General features: G+C 35.3%; 1 long non-coding RNA gene across 1 annotated transcript in view; it reads left to right on the forward strand.

Annotated features, from left to right (window-relative positions):
• The first annotated feature begins 16419 nt into the window (after positions 1-16419).
• The window catches only part of LOC144378970 (uncharacterized), a 32815-nt gene continuing 23605 nt past the window's right edge, over positions 16420-25629 (forward strand). The window contains exon 1 of the long non-coding RNA XR_013440922.1: positions 16420-16503. This is a non-coding gene — a long non-coding RNA (uncharacterized LOC144378970). The remainder of the gene's footprint in view (positions 16504-25629) is intronic.

Consider the following 25629-nt stretch of genomic DNA (forward strand, 5'->3'; position numbering starts at 1 on the left):
ATCAGTGCTTATGAGGTGGGTTTATTTTTGAATTTTGAAAATTCACAAAAAATACTCTAGAACCTATGTTTTTCTTTAAACAACTTAAAATATTCATTTTAGGGAATCTTTTTTGCTAAATATGAATGTAAGTTCTGATATATTTATTTTATGTAGTTGAATGTTTTTGAAACAGTTATCATATTTGAGAAATATCAGAAGTCTTAAAAATGTTCCTATCATCTCAGAAAAAAATTTTATGACATCTGTGAGAGTTGTGTAATTCAATAGATTATAATTTTTTTTTAAGTTTTTATTTAAATTCCAGTTAGCTAACATACTGTGTAATAGCTTCAGGTGTACAACTTAGTGATTCAACACTTCCATACAACACAAGGTGCTCATTACAACAAGTGCCCTCCTTAATTCCCATCACCCATTTCACCCAACCCCCACATGCACCTCCCCTCTGGTAACCATCAGTTTGTTCTCTATAGTTACGAGTCTGTTCCTTGGTTTGCTTCTTTCTCTCTTCCCCCCCCCCGCCTTTGCCCATTTGTTCTGTTTCTTAAATTCCATATACGAGTGAAATTATATGATATTTGTCTTTTTGTGACTATTTCTCTTAGCATAATACTCTCTAGCTCCATCCATGTTGCTGCAAATGACACGATTTCATTCTTTTTTTTTTTTTTTGCTGAGTAATATTCCATTATATATATATACCATTTCTTTATCCACTTGGGCTATTTCCATAAGTTGGCTATTGTAGATAATGTTGCTATAAACATCGGGGTGCATGTATCCTTTTGGATTAGTATTTTTGTATTCTTTGGGTAAATTCCTAGCAGTTCAATTGCTGGATTATAGGGTAGTTTTATTTATTTTTTATTTTTTATTTTTTTTTTTTTTAAAGATTTTATTTATCCATCCGACAGAGAGAGACACAGCGAGAGAGGAAACACAAGCAGGGGGAGTGGGAGAGGGAGAAGCAGGCCTCCTGCGGAGCAGGGAGCCCGATGCGGGGCTCGATCCCAGGACCCTGAGATCACGACCCGAGCCGAAGGCAGACGCTTAACGACTGAGCCACCCAGGCGCCCCAGGGTAGTTTTATTTTTGACTTCTTGAGAAACCTCCATACTGTTTTCCAGAGTGGCTGAACCAGTTTTCATTCCTACCAACAGTGCAAGAGGGTTCCCCTTTCTCCACATCCTCACCAGCATTACTCTGATACCAAAACCAGATAAAGATACCACTAAAAAGAGAACTACCACTAAAAAAGAGAACTACTGGCCAATATTCCTATGAACACAGATGCAAAAATTCTCAATAAAATACTAGCAAACCAAATCCAACAATACATTAAAAAAGTCATTCACCACCATCAAGTGGAATTTATTCCTGGGTTGCAAATGTAGTTCAGTATTCACAAATGAATCAACATGATACATCACATTAATAAAAGAAAGGATAAGAACCATATGATCATTGCTGTAGATGCAGAAAAAGCATTTGACATAATACAACATCCATTCATGATAAAAAAACCCTCAACAAAGTAGGTTTAGAGGGAACATACTTCAATATAATAAAGGCCACATATGAAAAACCCACAGCTAATATCATCTTCAATGGGGAAAAACGGAGCTTTTCCTCTATGGTCAGAGAACAAGACAGGGATGTCCACTTTCACCACTGTTATTTAACATAGTACTGGAAGTCCTAGCCTCATCAATTAGACAACAAAAAGAAATAAAAGGCATCCAAATCAGCAAGGAAGAAGTCAAACTTTGACTATTCACAGAGGACCTGATACTCTATGTAGAAAACCTGAAAGACTCCACCTAAAAATTGCTAGAACTGATACACAAATTCAGTATAACCTCAGGATACAAAACCAATGTACAGAAATCTGTTGCATTTCTATATACCAAGAATGAGCAGCCAAAAGAGAAATCAAGGAATCAATTCCACTTACAATTGCACCAAAACCAGTAAGATACCTAGGAATGAACCAAACCAAAGAGGTGAAAGACCTTACTCTGAAAACTATAGAACACTTATGAAATAAATTGAAGATGACACAAAGAAATGGAAAGACATTCCATGCTCATTGTTTGGAAGAACAAATATTATTAAAATGGCCATACTGCCCAAAGCAATCTACACATTTAATGCAATCTCTATCAAAATACCACCAGCATTTTTCACATAGCTAGAACAAACAATCCTAAATTTTGTATGGAACCACAAAAAACCCCAAATAGTCAAAGCAACCTTGAAAAAAAAAAGCAAAGCTGGTGACATCACAATTCTGGACTTCAAGTTATATAATGATTTTCAAATAGGAAATAAGATAATTTCATATTTGAGAATTAAATTTGTTAAAATGTAAATTAGCTTTATTCAAACAATAGCCTTTCAGAAATAATGCAAATTAATTGTATTAGGATGAGACTAATGCAAACTAGTTTAAACACTATTTTCTTGATCATTTATAAATCCAAACATAGGGTAAGCTCCAAGGATAGTATCTACATCAACCAGCATTAACTTTACCTTGGCCAGTTTCTCCAGGATTCTAAAAAAACTATTTTTTCATGTTGCCGTGAAGAAGGTAGAGAAATGTGTCTCCAATACATGTAAAACAATACTTCTCCTCACTCTGATTGCAGGCTAGAGAGTGGGGTGCCTGCCTGAACCTGGGCCAAATACAATCACCAGAGACAGAGGTGGATTTAATGTTAAGATAATGAAGCATTAGGCCCATTAATTGTATGAGCTTTTCCTAAGCCCCAGAGAGAGGCTCTAATATATACATTTATATGTTCATATTTTCTTTTTTTGTAAAATTTACAAAATAAACTATTTTAGTCTCAGTTAAAACTCCTGTGTCTTTGAACTTTGACCTATTCTCCCTTACACTACCCTTTATTTCAGATGATGTTCAAGTTTTAAATATTTGGGGGATTCTGCTAGTGAGGTTTTGAGTTGGTAGTTTACATTGTTTTGGATTAATAGTATATATTTATGTGGTCTGCAGTCATCTTCACTTTTAGTTGTAGCCTTCTAGCTTACTACACATTGTGCTCAGGTTGAATCATAATATGGACATATCTTAAAGTGTCTGGAGCTGGCAGGGTGTGGATAGTGGTAGAAAATAAAAAGATTTGAAATGTAGAAAGTAAGAAACAGCCTACGGATTATCCTTCTAATATCAGAAGAGTAAAATTGTTAGCTGAGGATTCAATTCTCCTCTATAGCTTTTTTAAAATGGAAGATTATTCTTATCTGGAACACATTTCATACTGTAAAATATACAAGTATCAATAAATCATACATTTTTTGTCCTTTTGATGGAATTACATGAAACAGAATTCATCAGAATTTCTCTACTTGTAGGGTACATGCCAGGAGCAAAACTAAAAACAGCAAGTGATTATCAATAATAAAAACAAAGTGTGATTTTAATTTTGCTGGATCAAAGACTAAGCATATTTTTATTCTCTCTATAGAAAATTATACTATAAAATTATTTTCAAGAAGTGGTGATCAAGGACTATGCATTTTGAAAATGAAGGAAAATGTAGAGTCAAGCAGTTCATTAAAATTATATTATTTTTTAGATTTTGCTATGCTTAGAGTATTTTCAGTCAGCCTTAAATTTTTAAATTTGTTAATTTTCTCATTTTTAATAAATATTTAATCATTCATATTTTATATTCATAATTCATATTATTTTTCTTAAAGACAACCCCCAAATTTTATGCTTTCAGAGCCCTCAAAATCTTGATCCACCTGACCAAGGGAATCCTATGCATAGCTTGGCTACACAGGCCAATCAGAATTCCACTTTGGAGTGAAAAATAGGGTAGATTACTAAATACAAGTTGGGTTCTTCTAGGACAAGGGAGATACAGGTTGGGTGGGCCACCAAGAGGTTCCAAGTCAGAAAAAATGATGTAATAGATTAATATAGATTAATATAAAACTTAATTTCAAGTTTTAAAAATATTAGTAAAATATTGAGAAGAATAATCTGTGTGTACGCAATAGCAGAGCAGACCCTGGATTTACTCACTAAATATATGATTCTTTTTTCCTCCAGATAAAAATACTGTGTCGGAATTTATAATTTTATAAAATAATAAATAAAGAGAAGCATTAAATTAGTCATGTATATATTTTGCTTTAAAGAATATTGGGTGCCTGAGTGGCTCAGTCGTTAAGCAGCTGCCTTTGGCTCAGGTCATAATCCCAGGGTCCTGGGATCAAGTCCCACATCGGGCTCCCTGCTCAGCGGGAAGCCTGCTTCTCCCTCTCCTACTCCCCCTGCTTCTGTTCCCTCTCTCGCTGTCTCTCTCTCTGTCAAATAAATAAAAAAAAAAAATCTTAAAAAAAATATATATATCAAAGATGTTTGACAGAGATACCCATTTTCTGTATCAATTTCAAGTCAACAGAAAATATATGGAACACTGAAAATAGAATAATTCACGTGTGTTTAATGACATTAAAATGGTGGGTATAGGAGGATCATAGGCTACTACAAGAATCTGGCTTCAGCAGCAGCTGAGCTGGTACCCTCTTTAGGCCTATGGTGATCAAGAGAGGTTCCTGGAACCCAGAGAGAGAGAGAGTAGAGTGCCATTTGCTGCTGCTAGAGTCTTTTGGGTGACTTTTGGTTCAGGGATTAGCCAGTTTGAGGTCACTTTAAAAGGGAGGGAGTAGCCAGGAAAATAAACACCCTGACCTCACTCTCTTCTTTCCATTTAAACTCCTGCTAGATTTCTCTACTGCCTGAATTCAACTGGAAGTCAGATGAATAAGAAATCATGGAAAAAATCTTTCTCAAAGAAACAAAAATAATATTGCCATTCTGTTTATTAATTATCACTGGATTACTTTTGCATACAGAGTTTTCTTCACCATTATTTCAGATGGGTTAAATTGTTTTAAGGATATTTTTGTCTTCAGGCTTGAAAAAAGTCTAGCAAACAAAGTAAGCCAGTATGAGATGTTTCTGTTCCTAGCTTTGCCATGAAAAAGGATGTAAAAGTTAAATTCAAGTTGGTATAAGGAAAAATGTTTGAATTGCCCTCATGGACTAACCTAACGTCCCTCGCTTTGTGCCACAGCTGAGTCTAGGACCACATAGCACCTTGTTTTTGAAATTTCTGGCAGCTCTGCCATTGTTGAAATGCCTCCATTTCTATTTTCCCTTCCTCCCTTCTCTCTCTACTTTTCTTTCACAAATATTTGAACACTGACCCAGGGATAGTTCTGGGGATATGACTGTAAACAAGACATGAATAATATTTGGTTTCAAAGAGTTTCTATGCAGTGATGATATGAACAAGCAAAGAGGCAGCGTTATAAAATGTGACAAATAGTGTGATATAGGACGTTCAGGTGCTCTACATCACAAATGATGGTGGGCTCCTAACCTAGCTTTGTCTTCCTGGAAGAAGTAATATGCAAGCTGAAGTTTGAGTGATCAGCAATAATAAATGATGATCATCCAGAAAGAAAGCTTAAAAGGTCAGGAAAGCAGTTCCAGGCAAGAATCAGTATGAGCAAAAAGCAGAGGAGTAGGGGAGGAAAGAGAACATGAGCTAATGGAATGATACTTTTAATTTCCTCATTTTATTTTACAGTATCAGAGATAGCTTATTTGATGCTTCTGTTCCTGGAAACAGGTGTGCTGCATCCCTTGAAATCTGTTCCAGGATCTTTTGCACATTTCATTTTCAATAGAAAGAGTATGCCCTTATAAATCTTCAGTCTATAATAAACCAATTCTTGATCTTTGAGGTGACTGATTATGATTTTCCATTTTATAATGCTCAACACTATTAAAAAAGTCAGGGTAAAAGCATCTACTATTAACTTACTTTTCATCTGAACGTGGACACCACTGTTGTTCTATGTCTTTGCTTTAAGCAGGGATGGGGCAACATCTTCAAGTGCTAGCATCTTCCAAGGCTCATGTCTCTAGCAAGTGGTTTTCCTCCTAAGCAGAACTTTATGAGCACTAGCCCACATGGACTGTTATAAAGCAGCTGGATTTAAGGGAAAAGTTTTCCTCAAGGAAAAGACATGTGCAAATGGTATGTACTATTCCTCCAGCTTAGAGGTTATGTAGACAATCTGAAGTTGGAGAGCAGAAAACATGTATACACATAGAGAAACACATTTTTACAGTGACATCTAAGGTGTTTCCTGTGAGATATTCTATGCTCATGCTAACAATGTTTACCTAAAAATCAGTTCTCCAAATTTATTATTTATTTATTATTACCATTATTTTTATTATAACATCAATAGCTTATACTTATTTAGCACTTTCTCTATGTCAGGCATTGTGTCTTCTCATCTAATTTTAAAAAAAACAACAACAGAGACTTCCAGTGAAGATGGTGGAGTAAGAGGATCCTAGCTCACCTCATCCCATGGATACACCTAGATAACACCCTATCAGAGTAAATAACCCAGAAAATGACCTGAAGACTGGCAGAATAGACTCTCCACAGCCAAATGTAGAGAAGAGTCCACATTAAAAGAGGGTAAGAAGGGCAGATATGTGGTCAGGGGCCAAACTGACCTGCAGGACTGTCCACAGGAGGGAGGGATGCAGGGAGCATGGAAAGGGGAGAGGAGGATACCCCACACCAGGCACCCCAGGCATGAGGGAACTGCATTGGGAAGACAAATTCCCATAACATTTGGTTTTGAAAATGAGAGGAGCTTGAATTCGCAAGTTTTTAAAATCAGTGGGACTTAGCACCTGGAACTTTAAAAATCAATGGCTGGGCTCTGGGAGAGCCTGGGAGTGATAGGAAACTGAGTCCTCACCCTTAAAGAGACAGTATAACAAATGGTCCCATTGAGATACAACATAAAAGCAGCAGTTTGAAAAACACCTGGGGAATATGGGGTGGGGAGATTTGTTTACAAATCTCAGATCATGTGCTGGAGGGGCAAGGATCTTTGGGAGACTTCTCCAGGAACAAAAGAGCTGGCAGGCATGATTTCCCTCCCCAGCCTCCCAGTCTAGATATATGGACACCTATGGGAACCAGTACAGCCTGTGAACCTAGCTTGCTAACAGCATGCCCCACCCCAGCATTCTTCTGCAGACATTCCCCCCAGCCTGCCCTCAGCAGCTCTCCAAAGCCCTCCAGGACCCCTCCCACAGCAGACCCGCATAAACTTTGCTAACACTGTGCACCCTGCCCTTAACACTTCCTCAGCAGGAGTTCACCCAAAGTAGTGTCACAAGTGGCAGTGTGCAAGCAGCCTTGACAGGGGTCAGCACCACCCCAAAGTGACTCCTGACTGAGGGAGAGGGGAAGAAAACCAGACATAGCAGTTTGACTGTGGCCCTGACAGTGGGCTGGGGGCAGACATTGGGTCTGTCTATAAGCCCTGCCCACTAATGAAAGCATCTCAGGGGATAACACAGAAGGAGCACCCTGAAGTTTGGTGCAACTGCAGCTCTGGCAAATGCCTGGCCTGACCCAATTCAGGACCAAGGTGGCCCCATTCTGGCCCACTAACAACATAGGGACCAAACTATACACACAACAGGCAAAGAGAACCATTGAAAAAGACTGAACTAAAGGCAAACATGGCTCAGCCACAACAGTAGGGCACATGCAACACACATGAGACACCGTTGAAGCACCAGGTTCTGGTGAATAGGGGACAGTGCACTGCAGGGCACTATAGGACCTTTTCTTTATAAGGCCACTATTTTCAAAAGCAAGAGACATAGCTGACTTTCCTAACACATAGAAACAGACAGAGAATTAATCAAAATGAGGGTGCAGCGGAATATGTTTCAAATGAAAGAACAGGACAAAATCACAGCAAGAGAGTTAAATGAAACAGAGATAACTAATATGCCTGATAGCAAATTTAAAGTAATGGTCATAAAGATATTCAATGGACTTGAGAAAAGGGTGGAGGATATTAGTGAGAACTTCAACAAAGAGATAGAAACTATAAAAAAGAACTCATCAGTGATGAAGAACTCAATAACAAGTTAAAAATACACTAGAGGGAATAAATAGCAGACTAGAGGAAGAAGACAGGGTTAGTGACCTGGAGAAGAGAGTAGTGGAAAGCAATCAAGCTGGACAGGAGAGAGAAAAAAGACTTATAAAAAATGAGAATAGATTAAGAGAACTCAGCAACACCATCAAGCATAAAAACATTCACATTATAGGGATCCTAGAGGGAGAAAAGAGAGAACAGGGAGGCAGAAAATGCATTTGAAGAAATAAAAGCTGAACACTTCCTGAATCTGGGGAAGGAAACAGAAATCCTGATGCAGGAGGTATAGAGAGCCCCTAACAAAATCAACCAAGGAGGTCCACACCAAGACCCATAGTAATGAGAATGGCAAAAAGTCGTGATAAAGAGAGAATTTTAAAAGCAGCAAGAAAAAGAAAACAATAACAAAGGAAACCCTATAAGGCCATCAGCTGCTTTTATAGCAGAAATTTTGTAGGACAGAAGGGAGTGGAATAATATATTCAAAGTGCTGAAGGAAAAACAAAAACAAAAACAAAAACACTACAGTCAAGAACACTGTATCTGGCAAGGCTACCATTCAGAATAACAGAGATAGAGTTTACCAGACAAACAAAAGTTAAAGGAATTCATGATGACTAAACCAGCCCTACAAGAAATGTTAAAGGAGACTCTCTGAGTGGAACAGAAAGACCATGAGGAAGAGCAAGGAAAGTAGGAAACACAAAAGCAGTAAATTAATTCTATAAATCTGATCTATAAAAATCAGTCAAGAGATTCACAAAATAAAAGGGTAAATTATGACACCACATACATAAAAGAGGGGAGGGAGTAAAAATTTAGTGCTTTTAGAATAGGTTAAATCATAAGTGACCATCAACTTAATTAGGCAGCTATATGTATAAGATATTGTATATAAACCTAGTGGTAACCACAAATCAAAAACTGGTAATAGATATGCAAAAAAATAAAGAAAAAGGAATCCAAGTATAACACTGAAGAAAGCCAGCAAACCATGAGAGAAGAGAACAAGAAAGGAACAGAGAAGAAATACAAACACAACCATAAAATAAGAAACAAAATGGCAATACGTATGTACCTAGCAATAATTAATTTGAATGTAAATGGACTAAATGCTCTAATCAAAAGACACACTGTGATGAAATGGATAACAAAGCAAAACTCATCTATATACTGCCTATAAGAGACTCATTTCAGATGTAAAGACAAATGCAGATTGAAAGTGAAGGGACAGAAAAGCATTTATCATGCAAATGGAAGTGAAAAGAAAGTGGAATAGCAATACTCTGATATAAGACAAAATAGACTTTAAGACAAAGGCTGTAACAAGAGAAAGAAGGATACTATATAACCATAAAGGGAATAATCCAATAAGGATATATCAATTGTAAATATTTGTGGACCCAACGTGGAAGCACCCTAATCCATAACACAGCTAATAACAAACATAAATGAAGTAGTCGATAGTAAAACAGTAAAGTAGGGGACTTTAACACCCCACTTAACGCCAATGGATAGATCATTCGAACAGAAAATCAACAAGGAAATATTGGCTTTGAATGACATATTGGGCCAGATGGATCTAACAGATATATTCAGAACATTCCATTCAAAAACAGTGAAATACACATTCTTTTCAAGTGCACATGGAATATTCCCCAGAATAGATCACATAGTAGGCCACAAAACAAGTCTCAACAAATTCAAAAAGATTGATGTCATACCATGCATCTTTTCCAACCACAATGCCATGAAACTAGTAATCAACAAGACAAAATCTGGAAAGAACATAAAAACAGAGGTTAAATAACACATTACTAAACAATAAATGGGTTAATCAAGAAATCAAAGAAGAAATTAAAAAAAAAAACACACAGAGACAAATGAAAATGAAAACACAATGGTCCAAAATCTTTGGGATATAGGGAAAGCTGTTCTAAGAAGGGAAGTTTATGGCAATATAGACCTACCTCAAGAAGTAACAAAAAATCGAAAAACAACAAAACAAAACAAAACAAAAAACTAACATAACCTTATAGCTAAAGGAGCTAGAAAAAGAAGAACAAACAAAACCCCAAAACAATAGAAGGAAGTAAATAATAAAAATTAGAGAAGAAATAAACAAAATAGGAAACTAAAAAAAAAACAAAAAAAACCCCAATGATACCAGGAACTGGTTCTTTGAAAAGATCAACCAAATTGATAAATTTTTAGCCACACTCATCCAAAAAAAAGAAATAGGGCTCAAATAAACAAAATCAGAAATGAAAGAGGAAAAATAACAACTGACACCAGAAAAATACAGAAGATTTTAAGAGAATATTACAAAAAATTATACACCAACAAATAGAACAACCTTGAAGAAATAAATGAATTTCTAGAAACAATTAACCTTGCAAAACTGAAACAGGTAGAAATAGAAAATTTGAACAGACCTTTTGCCAGTAATCAAAAAATTCTCAACAAAAATCTAAGACTAGATGGTTTCACAGGTGAATTCTACCAAACATTTAAAGAAAGGTTAACACCTACTCTTCTCAAAGTATTCAAAAAAATAGAAGAGGAGGAAAAGCTTCCAAATACCTTCTAAGAGGCCAGCCTTACGCTCATACCAAAAACAAAGACACCACTAAAAAAGAGAACTGTAGGCCAATATCTATGATAAATATGAATGCAAAAATCCTTAACAAAATATTAGCAAATTGAATCCAACAATACACTAAAAAAATAATTTACCAGAATCAAGTAGTATTTATTCCTGGGATGCAAGGATGGTCCAATATTCACAAATCATTGTGATACATCACATTAACAGAAGAAAGGATAAAAACCATATGATCATTTCAATAAATGCTGAAAAAGCATTTGATGAAGTGCAACATCCATTCATGATTAAAACCCTCAACCAAGTAGGTTGAGAGTCAACATACCTCAACATAATATATGCCTTATATGAAAAACCCACAGTTAACATTATACTCAATGGGGAAAATGAGAGATTTCCCCCTAAGATCGGGAACAAGACAAGAATGTCCATTCTCACCACTTTTATTCAACATAATACTGGAAGTACTAGCCAGCAATCAGACAAGAAAAAGGAATAAAAGGCATCCAAATTGGTAAGGAAGAAGCAAAACTCTCACTATTTGCAGATGATATGATACTATGTATAGAAAATCCTGAAGACGCCACCAAAAAATCTACTAGAACTGATTAATGAATTCAGTAATGCCACAGCATATAAAATCAATATACAGACATCTGTTGCATTTCTATAAACTGAAAATGTAGTAGCAGAAAGATAATTTAAGAAAACAATCCCATTTACAATTACACCAAAAATAATAAGATACCTAGGAATAAACTTAACCAAAGAGGTGAAAGACCTATACTCTGAAGACCATAAAACACTGATGGAAGAAATTAAACAAAGAAATGGAAAGATATCCCTCCTCATGGATTGGGAGAACAAATATTGTTAGAATGTTCATACTACCCAAAGCAATCTACATATTTAATGAAATCCCTATCAAAATACCAACAGCATTTTTCACAGAACTAGAACAAATAATCCTAAAATTTGTATGGAGCCACAAAAGACCCAGAATAGCCAAAGCAATTTTTAAAAAGAAGAACAAAATAATAAGTATAACAATCCCAGATTTCAAGATATACTACAAAATGTAGTAATCAAAACAGTATGGTATTGGCACAAAAACAGACATATAGATCAATGGAACAGAATAGAGTCCAGAAATAAATCTACACTTTTATGGTCAATTAAACTTTTACAAAGGAGGCAAGAATATCCAATGGGAAAAAGACAGTCTCCTCAACAAATGGTGTGGGGAAAACTGGACAGCTACATGCAAAAGAATGAAATTGGACCACTTTGCTACACCATACACAAAAATAAACTCAAAATGAATTAAAGACTGACATATGAGACCTGACCCCATAAAATTCCTAGAAGAGAGCACAGGCAGTAATGTTTTTAATATCAGCCACAGATATGTCCGCTGAGGCAGGGGAAACAAAAGCAAAAATAAAGATCAAAATAAAAAGCTTCTGCACAGGAAAGGAAACTATCAGTAAAACTAAAAGACAGCTTATTAAGTAGGAGAAGATATTTGCAAATGATATATCTGCTAAGGGGTCAGTATCCAAAATTTATAAAGAACTTACACAACTCAATACTCAATTCAAATAATCCAATTAAAAATGGGCAGTTGACATGAACAGACATTTCTCTGAGGAAGACATACGGATGGCCAACAGACACATGAGAAGATGCTCAACAGCACTGATCATCAGGGAAATGCAAACAAAACTACAATGAGATATCATCTTACACCTGTCGGAATTGCTATAATGGAACACACAATAAACAATAATTATTGGTGAGGATGTGGAGAAATAGGAATCCTTGTGCACTGTTGATGGGAATGCAAACTGGTGCAGCCACTGTGGGAAACAGTATGGAGGTTCCTCAAAAAATAAAATTACCATATGATCCAGTAATCCACTACTGGGTATTTATCCAAAGAATAGAAAAACACTAATTTGAAAAGATACATGCACCACTATGTTTATTGCAGCATTATTTACAATAGCCAAATTATGGAAGCAGCCCAAGTGTCCATTGGTAGATAAATCAATAAAAAAGGTGTGATATATATTTACAATGGAATATTAGTCATTTGAAAAGAATGAAATCTTGCCATTTGCAACAACATGGATGTATGGAGAAAGTATAATGCTAAGAGAAATAAGTCAGTCTGAGAAACACAAATACCCTATGATTTTACTCATAAATGGTATTTAAGAAACAAAACAAATGAACAAAGAAAATAAAAGACAAACCAAGAAACTCTTAACTATAGAGAACAAACTGATGATTACCAGAGTGGAGGTGGGTGGGGGGATGGGTGAACTAGGTGAAGGGGATTGAGTGCACTTATCACGATGAGCACTGAGTAATGTACAGAATTGTTGAATCACTGCATTGTACACCCAAAACTAATATAACACTCTATGATAATTATACTGGAATTAAAAATTTTTAAAAATCACATAAAATTGTAATTTTAATTTTACAGATGTTAAACCTGAGACCCAAGAAGTTAAGTACCATGTCTAAAGTCACAAATCTGGGCTATCAATGAGGCAGCCTGACTTTAGGATCTGTACTCTAACCATGTGCTATATTGCCTCTCAAAGAGGAAACAGCATGAAGTAAGTGAATCTGATGACAATCAAAATTGCAATCATGATGTAGATGAAGAATTTTTAGACTATAATGGCTGGGAGTGGCTTATACGAAATTAAGCATGATGAATAATTAAAATATTAATTTGCGAATACTTTTTTAAAAAGCATTTAAATAAAATATTTAGGCAATGTCAAAAAAAACACAATAATTTGCCTTCTGTGTATATCATTGTAAACTGTCTTTGTGTTTTCTTAATTTGTATCTTCTGTTACATGAAGCACTTAAGTCCTCTGAATATGTGGGGTTTTTGTCCTTCTTATTATCAGTAGTTTTGGGCATTGGTGACTCCACCTTTAGAGTATTCAGGAAGCTTGTGTGGCATCTTAAATATAACCATGTGGTAAATGATTTTTCTGGAATCCACTCATAGGATCAATTTAGAGCTGTGCACACTATAATTTTGAAGTGTTTTCATTCCTGGAAAATGATAATTTTATTTTGGATATTTATGTATGAAATACTTTATGATTGTATGATTCCATTAGTAAATGTACTGCTTCCATCTTGCCAACATTTATCATAAACAAAGATGCCTATCTTTTTGGCATTTTTTACTACTCAATATTTATTATGATTATTGCTATTGATTTTATTAATGCAGTAGCATTCTATTTTTATATAATTTTTGAAACATCCAGAAAATTTAAATTGAAAATATAAGTGAGTAAAATGTACAAATCCTTTTAAGTGTTTCATTTACTAGAGCAATATACATTTACTGAGACCTTTTTATGGGGGGGCAGTAATGCATTTGATGCTTTGTACATAATTAGAATACAGAAAATTAGTTCAGGCGAATGTAGAACTGTGACTTTTATTATTCTTACAGCTTGTTTTCCAAGGCTTTCAGAAATTGCCCTGTCTAAAGCAAATCATTGATCTCTTGTTGATTTTTTGGCACCTAGCTCTGCATCTAAAAGGTTGACTCTCCTCATGTTTAAGAGGATTCCACCTCTTCTGCTCCATATTAAAGCTTAGCTCTTTTCTCCTAATCTCAACCAATTAGTTTTCATATAAGAAAATTCCACATAATACAAGTAGTTAGTGTTTTAATGAATTATCTGCTCCTATACCTTCTATGGTAGCTCTTTATTTTAACACATTCTCTTGGAAATGAGAATACTTTTATCTATAAGAACAAATATATAAATGAGCTATAATAACTAACATCTGAGTGTGGCATAAAAGCTTTGGCTATATGTGTTTCTATAGTATCCTTTTTTATATTAGTATTCATAATTCTATGATTATCACTATCCCTTAATGAAAATATCATATAATCAAGAGCTTTGAGGACCTTGTCAAGCAGGGTTGGAACAAGATTAAAGCATGTGAGGTACTTGCTTGGGCACAAAATTTAAAGGGACACCAAAATATTCAGTAATGAAGATACAAAAATACTCAATGCAGTATTTTTTAAAGTCAATATTAATGCAAGAACATCCATGATGAACAGAATATCAAACTTTTAAATAAGACAGGATCAATATTACTGAATTTTTGTTTTGCCTCAGGCTCCACATGGCACTGGTGTCAAACACTCACTACATGGACTTAATATTCCTAAAATGTAAATATTTAATATTTAAGTATTCATTATCAATTAAAAACCCCAAACTGAACACTAAAAATGACTTAACCTTTCTTCTTGAGCTATTGTATAATTTAAAAAACCCAAAATATCAAAACAGCTGATTGAGCATAGGCATTCACCTTGTAGGGCTGTTAGGGACATTGAAATGGAGAAGATGAATTGTAATGGAAGAGTCTAAGAGGGTTTCAGAGGACAGTGCTTTTTTGAAAGGAGGATGATGGAAATGTATGACAAGTGTTGAAACAGGTGGAGGAAGAAGGTATGCAGGAGCTCTAGGGAATCCCAGAAACTAGAAATTGATTCAGAGTAGCCTGGAGTGAGAACAGGGGCCCAAATCAGGTATCTATGGAACACCTTTGGCTGTTTCCCAACTCTACCATTCTGACCCCAAACATGTGCATAGCAAAACACCATCAGACATTTATTCTAAGACCTAAAAACTCAGGGCACTTCTCCAAGAAAGTGATTCTAGTTTACATGATTATGCTTCTAAATTCTGGCATGCAGGGGGGAGCTCAAAGTCTGATGGACTCTTGCTCAGTAAGAGGAAGCTATTCTTCAACGAACTCTGCATAGAGACGTTCCAGTAGTTAGGGGCCTGGAATCTGGAACCAGGATGCCTGGGGTTCAGTAGGTCTTATGAGAGAGAGTAAAAGGTTTCTCAATGATAAGTGCTCAATTAAATTAATTGTTGTTATTGTTATAAATTCCAACTCAGGGAAGATGTTTAGAGGGAAATAGCCCTAACTGCACAACCATATAGAAAGCACACTACTTTTCTAGAACAAGGTTCAGCAAACCTTTTTTTGTACAAGGTCAGATAGATAGTATTACTGGCTTTGTGTGCCATAATGTCTCTGTTGTAATTACTCAACTCTGTCTATGGCATAAAAGTAGCCATAGGCAAAACATAAATGCGAATGGTTCTGTTTGATTATATTTTTATTACAAAAGTACAACGGGTCAGATTTGGCCATTGGGTAATAGTCTGATGAATCCCCTTGCAAAAAAATGACTGCCTTTTAAATATAAGAGTAAAACAATGGACCACGCGACACCTAGGATGTAGAAGACATTGTGAAGAATCTCCCAGGCATTCCTCCCTCAATGAAGAACTTGTGGTGTCAGATTCTGGGAGCATCGTGGGCAGATGGACTTTAGCTGCCAGTCTCTTCAGTAGTTGCCTCAGCTGCAGAGGGCCTCAGCCCAGTCACAACCTTTCCTGGCGAGACCTACATCCAAGAACTGATTGGTGTGAGAGTTTATGTCTGACCATCTCAGTTCATCTGAGGATATTCTAAAGAATCATTCTGGATTGAGAGTTGTCCATGAGGTCATTGGAGGCCGACATTGAGCCTGCACTGCAAATCAGTTTCTTTCACTGCTCAGCTCTGCTTTCTTCCCCTGTCTTCTTCTGCTGTTGATCCCAAAGGGCACTCCCTAATAAATACTTTGCATGCTAAACTCTATCTCATAATCTGCTTACCCAGGAACCCAACCAATGATTGGAGGAAAACAGGAATTCTGAAAGAGAAAGACCAAGATGAATCCACAGAAAATTGGACCATGCCAGAAAAATAGAGAATTGAGAGAATAGAAGGTAAGAAAAATAAAATAAATAATTAATAAAGCAATGTGCTCAGATTTTAGAAGATATTACAGCCATGAAATTATAAGAGATCTGTTAAAAAGAAAACCGCAGGCCCAAAATGGTTTAGGTTAAGCCTCCAGCCAGTAAACTAAGACTTAATATCGAACCTAACTGCAGTTTCAACTCCTCAGGAATGTAACCTTCAACTAGTCAACATGCAATTTGCTGGTCAATTCTAGGAAATTTACTGATTCACCTTTTCTGTTCCCTTTAGGAGGAAAGCCTTATCTAAACAATGCGTTCCTTGCTAATAAATTTCTTTCTTCCCAATCTTTTTTTTTTTTTAAATGCCCTCTCTGTCTTTAAAAACCTTTTTTGGTTTAGCTCATGGAGCTCCCCTCTACTTTGTGGGGTGGTGCCTGACTCCTGAGTCATTTAATAAAAACAATTAGATCTTCAGATATGCTCAGTTCAGTTTTGTTTTTTAACAGATCTAAAAATAAATAAACTTCGAAGAATAAAGAACATAAAAGAACAGAATATAATAAAATATCTGAGGATATAGGAAAAGTCGGAGAGGACCCATGCAGCAAGATGATGTTTTTTTTCAAGAGGAGTTTTGAAAAAGAAAAGAGAAAATGGAGGGCACTAAGATATTAAAGAAATATTATCATGTATATAACCCAAACCAGCAAACTAAACAGTGGACAGTATTTAATTTTCAGAAACAATTTAAATTTCCTTTTAAGCTTCACTTTGTGGAAAACTTTAATTGGCTATGAGATGGAAAATTCTTGTGGTTTCAATTAGCATTTCCTGATTTCTAATGAGATTGAGAACTTTATCACTGGCCATTTAGAAATCTCTTGTGAATTGTCAGCTCAAGTTGCCTGCCCATTTTTCTTTTACATTACCTGTCTTCTCTTTATTGATATTTATATCTTGGATATAAATTCTTTGTTGGTTATGTGTATTGCAAATAACTTATGTCACTCTGTGGTTTACCCTTTCATTTTTTAGTAGTTTATTTTGATGAAGAATCCAATTTAAAAATCTTTTTCTTCATAGTTCGTGCTTTTTTTGCATGTTATATTCAAGTAATTTGCCTACTCCAAGTCTTGAAAATATTCTTACATTTTCTTCTAGAAGCTTTTTTGTTTTGCTTTTTATATTCTCATCTGGATTTGATGTTGTGTATGGTATGAATTAGAGATTATATGTGTATGTAAATGATCCAGAGCCATTTATTTATTTGTAAGGCTGTTTATTCTCCCTTTGTGCTGCAGTACTAGTTTTGTCATAAATCAAGTGATCGAACACATGTGAGTCTCTTTCTGGACTTTGTATTATGTGCAGTTGAAATATTTACCTATCATTGTGTCTATACCATACTACTTATGTCCTCTGAACTTTCTTTTTCTCAAGATTATCTTGGTTATTTTTAATCCTTGCAATAGGCTTGCAAATTTGCACATATACACACATATACACAAAACTGTAGGAATTTTGATTGATATTCCTTGAAACAATAGGTCAATTTGGAAAGATTTGGCATCTTTACAATTCTGAGACTTTGATCTATAACTATGGTACATCCCTCCATTTATTTAATTTCTCTCAGTAATAATTTACATCTATTCTTTTTCTGCAGGGATACAGCATATCTTTTGTATATTTAATTCTAGGAATTTTATGTTACTTGATCCTATTACAAGTGATACCTTTTTAAAAAATTCATTTTCTAATTTTAATTGCTAATATATTGAACTACATTTTATTTTTCACATTAAACATATATAAAATGACCTTGTTAAATCCACAGTTGTATTAAGATTCTATACATTCTTTTTTTTTTTTTTTAAAGATTTTATTTATTTATTTGACAGAGAGAGACACAGCGAGAGAGGGAACACAAGCAGGGGGAGTGGGAGAGGGAGAAGCAGGCTTCCCGCGGAGCAGGGAGCCCGATGAAGGGCTCGATCCCAGGACTCTGGGATCATGACCCGAGCCGAAGGCAGATGCTAAACGACTGAGCCACCCAGGCACCCCTTCTATACATTCTTCTGTATGTCTGTATACAAAATGATTACTTCTATGACTAATTTTAGTTTTTGTTTTCTTCCTTTATAGTCCTTATACCTTTCTCCACCTTGTCATACTATGCTCAAGTGCTCTTCAGAACAATGCTGAATAGAAGGGGTGGTAAAGATCACCTTTATCTCATTCTCATTCCAGGGGAAAGTTGTTCAGTATTTTACTATTTTGCCATCTGTCATGATGTTAACTGATTTTTGTTTTGTTTTTGTTTTTTTTTTTTGTTTGTTTGGTTGGTTGGTTTTGGTTTGTTTATTTTGTTTTTAGACACTATCAGATTAAGGAAGTTTCTTTATTTCCTAATCTATTATCAAATGACTTCCCTGCATCTGCTGAGATCATATTTTTCTCTATTATTCTTTTCCTATGTTGAATTACGTTGAGTTTTAAATAATAGATGCCCTTGAATATTTAAATGAAATGTTATTTGTTTGTCATATATTATCTTTTGTATACAGTGGTGATTTCATTTGCTTTTCTTTTTTTAATTTAGAATTTTCATGCTATGTACGGGAGAGGAGTATGGTATTTTCATTTCACCTCATTTTCTCTTAGGATTCTATAATAGTTAGGTTGATCTTTGATTTCTATCCTGCTGTTATCAATATTTGTTTTCCTAATATTTGGTCCATTTTTATCCCTTTGCATGCCTAGTGATTTTTGTTTGATTCCAGAGATTGTGAAAATTTTTAGAAAAAACCTGAAGTACTAGATTATATAATATTCTTCCAGGAGAGAAATGCACTTTATAGCAGCAAGAACTGGTTTAATTGTCTTATTCTTACTTTGGTCACATAGCCCTTTTCTAAGCCTAGTCTGTTTACCAGAAACTCTCCTTATCATTGGGCTTTGATCTTTGATTTCTGTCCTGTTGCTCCCATAAAATTGCTAAAATCTTGATAATGCTTTTGCTCAAATTCATATCCTCTCAGCTACAACATCAGGATCATAGACTCCTCGTAGTGCCAAATATATGCTCACTTCTATGAATTTCACATCTCTCTGGGGTCTTGGCCCCTCAAATCTTCACAGACTTGGTAGCTTTCTTACACCTTCAAATTAATATTTTAAATATTTTCCATTTTCTTTAGTTTTTTTCTGTATGTGGCTTGTTTTGAAACAAGCTAGTCCTCCATTTTTGAAAATAAAAATTCAATTGTTATATTCATTGTAGTAAAATTCATAAATGGTTTCCTTAGTACTTTGGTGCTAATTTCAGTTTATTTAAAGGTTAAGAATAATAGTCTCATTTATTTTTGGCTAAAGTCTTAAACATTGACTTTCCATATTGAAGTGTCAACCTATTTGTAATTAATTTTTGTGATTACTGTGAAGTAGAGATCCAAATTTATTTTCTTCCTAAATAAAAACTGATAGTCCCAGTACCACACTATGCTAGTCCATCCCTTCAACATTAATCCAAAGTATTATCTCTGTTCCATATCAAATTAGCATATAAATAACTGTTTTCACAAATTGCTTTGTATTCTCTTGCTCTATTTTTCTATCTTTGAGCCTGTACAACATCCTCTTAATTATATAAGATGAGATATTTGCAGCATACTTGTATCATTATGGGAATCATTCAAAGAAATGAAAATTTAATGATTCAGGAGAGCAGGAAAGTACTTCAAGAGCAATGCCTTTGAATAGAGGCAGCCCCCATTTTGATAGAATGACAGGCTGAATATGTGGGTAAAGGTACAGGTTGCTTGGTAGATTTGGTGGTGAATATATGCTAGGTTGTATTTTCTTAGTAAAATTAAAAGGAAGATCACCAGACATTAGGATGATCAAAGAGGTATGAATATTTGAGAAGACAGAACAAGATATGATATAAAACATTGTGAATAGTGGGAGAGGGTGGGCTTAAGGCAATGCAAGAGGCCTGTTGATTTCTCAAAGCTCATTTAAAATTAGTAATCATGACTTTGGAGGGTGACCAGGCAGCATAGTTGTGAGTTTTCTCTAGCCACTGTCAGATTCTCAGTTGCAGCATAGTGTAGATGGAGGGTTGGATTTAACCAGGGAGGTGGTGGTAGAAATGACAGAAAAGAGAGAAAGCCAGGAATTGGAAACAGGAAGAAAGAATAACCCGAGAGGGCAGCTTTCGGTTTATAGATGTTACAAAATAGTCTGATTGTAAAGGCAGATAAAGGTAAGAATATGATAAACACACGCTAAACTTTTACCCATAGACACACAGCATATGCACAAAATAATTAGAACCTCCAAGAAAAATCAAATCCAACGTAAAACCAAAAAGCAGAAGTTCTAGTTAAGAAAACCATGTTCTACAAATGTAGTAAATTAAGGTTTGTTTCATCACTGTAAACATCAATGGAATGCTACCAATGGGAGTTGCAGTGATCTTTATGCTAAGAGTATACCCCTTATAGTATTGCAGTGTTATGGTACTAGAATACTAACACAACATCTGGCTTTGCAAGAAACAATACCTATATGGTTTTACTCATATACTGTTGTTAATGAGTTTTCAACTTTAAGAATCAAGAGGAAACACAGAAGACTTCATTGTGATTTCTTATTTAAATACACATACTATCTTTATATAAAAGTGATCATTAAATAAGATTCAAGGCAGAAGGCAGGATGAAAGTGTTGAGTGAAGATACAGAAAGCAGAGCCTTCATCAATAAATAGAAACATATTATTTAGTGTTAAAAAAGTAACCATTAGTGTAAGTGGATGTTGTCTAACAATATGCTGGGGCTTTCCTGTCCTGAATTGCTAGAGCTAATTATTAAATTTTGGGGAATTTTTCAACTCCGTTCTCTGGTAGCTTGAAACTAGCCACAGAAGTTAGCGAATGCTACAAATTGGGGTCTGTCTTCACTTCAGTGAATCCATTGTTAAAATATTCTATCACTGATATAACCATGGGACAACTGTAAAGTAGAAGGTGTGGCTTAGATTTAAGTAAATTAAATCTCCCACTTTGAACCCTTATGAGGGAATAATTTGACAGTTTTGAAATTGATAAATCAAGAAGTACAGCCTTAAGCTGTTAGAAAACAGGAAAAGAAATAAAAACAGAAATGTTTAAAAGAAAGTAATTAAGTATTTACAACTAGGATTAAGAAGATTGGAGTGAGAGATTAATATTTTGTTAGGACATTTTCTTTTCTAGAGCCTGTTCTCGGAAGTGCTGCTATTTGTATCATGTGTTAAGGCTTCAAGATTACCTTGTGGAGTTGGAGTGCTGGCTGAGCAGACCCTCAGGGCCAGTGGTCCCAATGAGGTGTGCTCCATGGCATCTGGAGGTGGTGTTCCTACTGACGATGAGCAGGTGACTGGGCTGGAGGGGGAGGTCATGATGGTTGCATGGAAGGGACTGGACTCATACAATATGCTAGCCTCAAAAGTAGTTTCAGGCACCAAGGAAGACCCTAATTTAGTCCCATCTATCACCAACAAGTGAATAGTAGGCTGCATCTGTGAGGAGGATAATAGTGCTGTCATCTGGTTCTGGCTGCACAAAGGCGAGACCCAGCCATGCTCTAGCTGTGGAACCCATTACAAGCTGGTGCCCCACAAGTTGGCCCACTAAGTCTTTGCACTAATTTACTTAAACTGTTACTGTAAAGTTTCTTCTTTTCAATAAGGACTAGCCATTGCATTGGTTCCTTCTCAAAAAAACAAAACAAAACAAAAAACAAAAAAAACCACCCAAAACAAAAAAAGGCATTTTCTGTTCTGTATGCTTATTAACACCACACTGGAATTTCTTTAATAAGTTTAAATATATTTATTGTGTAATTATAGATTTATAAATTAAATTTAAAGCCATTTTCCTAGATCTATGAAGCATTCCATGCATCTGACGTTACATTCTCATTATTACTGCCAGTCATAATTTAGACATCAGAATTGAGAAATGTACATAAATATGAAATATAATTGCAAATGGTGTCTACCTTCACAGTTACCTAAATCATTTCAATGGGTTAAGTGCTTTTAGTTCACTCTATAGCCACTTATCAGGCATAAGCATGTTCCCAACATTCTCTGGGGGATTCTAATCTTCTCTGCTTCCTGTGGAAGTTCCCATTTGTCTTCCTATATGGAAGGTAAGCTTTTGTTTAAGTACTGCTGTCTTGAGGCCAGCAGAACAAAACACAGGCAATGAAGAAATCACAACTTTTGTACAAGTATGTTTCTGTAGGGGGAGAAGCAGATCTTGAAGTTCTAGCTAAAATTTAGTTTAGAATGGTATGAAAACTTTACTGTATCTCCCTTGTGTTCAATCTGGATAATTATTTTACTGCTTCCTTCACAAATTACCTGTCTTCTTCTATTTTTATTTTTATTAATATGAGATTGTAGAACGTGTTTCTTACAGGGCTCTTTCCAGGAAGAAATGCATTTGCATGTTTTTCTCATTTGCAGGTTAATTCCTATGCAACTTTCAGTGTGAACTAGAGGACACAGCAGAGTTTTAAAGAGGGACTCCTGCTGGGGAAACAAAAAAGTTGGTTCAGATAGGAGTCTTGATGTGTCAAAATCATATGAAAAGGGGAAAACATTTTTGTTGTATCTTTTAGAGTTATAAAAATTGTAATTCGCAGTTTTGCTTATGACTATATGTGACTTGGAAGAAATGTTAGTACTTGAAATAGGAATAATTATAGGGAATTTTTTAAAATTTATTTATTTTAGAAAGAGATAGCAGAAGGAGCTGGAGTTCTGTCCTTAACCCTACTTTTGGAATGCAAAATGAAAGACACTGCTTGGAGTGTTGATATAAAGTCTTAGGTCATTGGTGAAAATAATTATATAAAATTAAAAGGTGCTTCTTTCACTGTAAAAAAAAAAAAGAGAGAGAGAGAGAGAGAGAGAAAGATAGCAGAAGGAGAGGGAGAGATCATGACCTGAGCTGAAATCAAGAGTTGGATGCTTAACCGACTGAGCTGCCCAGGCGCCTCTTTAGGGAATATTTTTAAGTGGATTTAAAACTTTGCCTTTTGGGGGAAGAAAACCTTTATATTTAAAACAACTTAAAAATTTGAAAATTACCTATGTGTTCCCCTAAAAAGAAACTTAAGGGTCATAACTGACTTTTCAAATCTGTGTCCTAAGAAAATAATTTCGAATCTGTGTTCACAGTAAACAGAAACCTGTCACATTCAGTAGAAAAAATCAGGTTTTATATTTGGTTGTCAAAACAGATAAGTGGCAACTGTGAGGCAAGATTAAATTTTATCTTTCCTGGGTGTACAATAACATAGCTAAAATTTATAGGATAGGACTAGGGTGGAGGTATTACCTATCAATTCTTAAAGTTTAAAATATGATTGTATAACTGAAACAGAATATTAAAGATAGAGGTTTCTTAATCATAATTTAATCACTTTCCTCCAATTTAGATGTAATAAAATTGACATAAACACACAATTGCAGTGTGTGATTCATTCTCTATTGTGGTACTACAGAAACAGAGGAGAAAAGCAGGTAACTTAGGCTGGGGTGATTTGGGGAAAAAAATCTCAAATGTGCTGGCTCTGGTAGTCACCCAGGAAAAGAATAAAGGAAATGCACTCCAGGTAGAAGAGAAAATACATGAATAGTTATTGAGGGTAGAGAGTCTCTACCATTTATGTAACCAGTAATAGAAATCCAAAAGACAACTGGCTTTGACAATAAAGTCATATTTATGTCACTTAACAAAATGTTACAAAATATAGTGGCCTCCACTTGGTGATAGGAATTAGTCTCTGGCTCTATTCTTTATCTAAGCTTTGTGTGTTGGTTTTTTTCCTCAACTAACAACATCTGGCTACCCACAGCAGCTGGAAAATAAGTTTCTGTGTTGAAGTTTGATAAAAAAAAAAAAATACTTCTCATACAATATTAGAATGCAAATCCATCAGATTAATTGGGCCATGTGTTCAAACCTGGATTTGCCAGGGGAATGTTAAACGAGTTAATTGTATTTAGCTTTGGATCCACTGACATTGGCAAGGGTTTTGGGATTATCATGATTGACCTATACAAATAAGTGTCCCCTTGAATCAAGTGATGGGGTTAGCTCCCCATGAATCAGAGAAATTTAGTGGAAAGGGGTGGATGCCTTGGTACTGCAGGTACCATAGGAAGTTTCTACACCTACACATTGTACTTCCCACCCCCTTTCTCTGTTTTATTTTGTTCTTATGTCACTATTTATAAGAACTTATATATTATTTTTCTGTTTTCTGTCTTCCCACAATGAAATGTGGACTCTATAAAAGCACAGAGTTTTTTTTTTTTTTTTGTCAGTTTTCTAATTGATAAATCTCTAGTTGATAATCAATAAGTATGACTTGAATAAATGAAAGAATAAATACAAGAAAGGAATCTAGGGCTGCTTTCACAATATGCATGACTGTGGATTTTGTGACCTCTAAAGACTGAGGAGTTGGGTTGAAGATCATATAACCAAGGTTGGACATGTCAAGGGTTACCAACTATCCCAGGAAACTAAGCTAAGAAGTTTCCCAGGACACAGACATTTTGGTGATAAAATTGGGACAGTGTCTGGAAAACTGGGATGACTGGTCTCCCTACTATTGAGTTGCTTGAGAGAAACATGTTCAGAGAGTCAACACACTACAGCGTTGTAGAGTTTAAAAGAAAGATCTAGACTGCAAATATGTATTTGTTGAGTCATGAACATTGAAGTATTATGTGATTTTAAGGAGGTAGATGAGTTTTCCTAAGATTATGCAGATGTGGAAGAGACAATTCTGTTTCTGCCTAATGCCCAGAGTATAGGCTTAAAGGTCTACTGTGCATTTTGCTTTGCAGATGAAATGCAAGCTATAGAAGAATGGTCTAAAGATTACATAGGTCTGTCTCAGCTCTTGTTTTAAGGGTAAGAGTTCAATGGGGTGTTTGAAGTTTCTACTCTCTCAAGATCGGCTAGCTAAGAAGGATTCCAGGCAGAAGTCTTGGTATGAAAGGGAATAAAATATGATGGAAGGGATATCTTAGGACACAAGAGAAGTAGTTAAAAAGCAGCTTTGGTTTTTTGAAGAGGTT

The sequence above is a fragment of the Halichoerus grypus genome, chromosome 9 (assembly GCF_964656455.1).
Source record: "Halichoerus grypus chromosome 9, mHalGry1.hap1.1, whole genome shotgun sequence".
In the NCBI taxonomy this organism is placed as follows: domain Eukaryota; kingdom Metazoa; phylum Chordata; class Mammalia; order Carnivora; family Phocidae; genus Halichoerus; species Halichoerus grypus.